We start from the raw sequence: 1,948 nt of genomic DNA on the forward strand, positions 1-1,948 counted from the left end.
ATTAGCATTGATTGATCGGCTTAAACTGTGTTCCATAACTTTTAAGGGCAATGCAACATCCATGTTTATTTGGATTCCTTAATGAATCCAAGACATTTTCTTATCCTTGGTCATAAGGGTATTTTAGTCATTTTGGTGCTCATTGTTGTTCCTGTCATTTTATAACTTGAGGGTATCCAATGTTTTCTAGAATTGATGAAATTTGTGGGTCATTTGCATTCCAAGGATATTTTGGTCATTTTACAAATACAAGGTATTTCAATCATTTCTTTCCGTTCGATCTTGTTATTTAATTCCGACTTATCATCTATTCCATTTTCTTCGAACAATTCTGACATAAGAGCACCCTCGATAAATTTATTCTTTAGGTACTTACTCAACTCGGAGATTTCCATGTTAAATGTCTTCTCATATATTACTAACAGATTATCAGGAATTTTCCATACAAAAATAGGATCTCAACAATCAAATCAGTAATTTATCGAATCAATATGTCTTTTCAGAGTTAACCAACTTCCAGGGACAATTTTTGTCATCTTACAACATAAGGGTATTTTCGTAATTTTACCCTATATGAGTATTCTCATAATTTCCCTTCCAAGTACCTTTAACATTTGACCTTTGATGAATAAATTATAAGATACATATCCAGGCTGATTTCTTTATTACTAAACACAAAACTTGTAATTTAATTCTAACAATCCCTCAATTTCTTATAAAAGTCATCTGATCCATAATCAGTTACCGAATTTCTACTGTATTCGTATCGAGAGTAGAAATTAATTAACTACACAATGAGACCAACATTATCTTATTCATGCATTTACCAATATTCACATATTCCATAAAGCATAAAGAGGTAGTAAAATATTAACTCGATTTTCGTGCCATACTGATCGACCATTAAATTCCACTTGAATGCTCTTGATCTTGAAATCAACTTTCAATAACTCCTCAAATGTATATCAATAGAAATTACATAAAAACGGAGCTTAATTTCAAAAAACGGATCGAATCTGGTGCTAAATCAGTCAAAAACAGATTGACGGGTTCGAGTTTGGCGAAACGGACCCCAAAAATGGATTTAGGACATCAAAATCATAAAATATTACTTTTCAAAAATTTTGACTTTTCGGTCAAAGTCAACAGGTTTGACTGGAAATTTTGAGGCTTTTGGGTCTGAATTTCGAAAAACAGATTGCGGAATCGGACTCAGAACATCGAAAAACGTTAGGATAGGTATACCCGATCAAAGTTAAAGGTCGTTCAACGCCCGGTCACCGCCGATCAAAGTTCTGATCAACAGTGGTCAACGCCAGTCAACTGTCAACGGTCAACAGTTGACCATTTTACACAAATATCACCCTAACATAAATTAATTACAAAATTAGCCACATTCTACAAATATTTACAAAACTAACACCCTAAATTTACACAAATATTACCCTAACAGAAATTAATTACAAAACTAACACCCCCTACGCGCAGTGGTGGCTCGTGAACAGTGATACGGTGTCGGAAAATTCTCGAAAAAATTCTTAAAACTTATTTTAAGGCATTTTGAGACACTTTCCGAGCTCGATTTACAATTTTGAACGGTGGAGAGCTCGATTCTGAAACATCGAAATCTTTGACTTTCTCACCCCTCCACACGCTGATGACGACGGAGAAACAGTGAACACCGATGGACTCGGAACGATGCAAGGAACACGATGGTACGGGAGGTGTCAAAAATGGATGGTCGAATCGTCGTGAATCGACGAAAAACCAACTGAAATCAAGTTAAAACCGACGATACTTCCAACTGAAATTAACGACGAACGACGACGATTCATAACAAAAGGTTTGAGGGGTTTTATTCTTTGGTCGACAACGAACATGATGGTGGTTTCAGTTCATCGATCGGAGGTCGGACAGCGAGTAGATCGGAGTTGAAAGGAGAGTTAAT

This window comes from Hibiscus syriacus, unplaced genomic scaffold (genome assembly GCF_006381635.1).
Source record: "Hibiscus syriacus cultivar Baekdansim isolate YM2019G1 unplaced genomic scaffold, ASM638163v2 tig00110056_pilon, whole genome shotgun sequence".
NCBI classification, from domain to species: Eukaryota; Viridiplantae; Streptophyta; class Magnoliopsida; order Malvales; family Malvaceae; genus Hibiscus; species Hibiscus syriacus.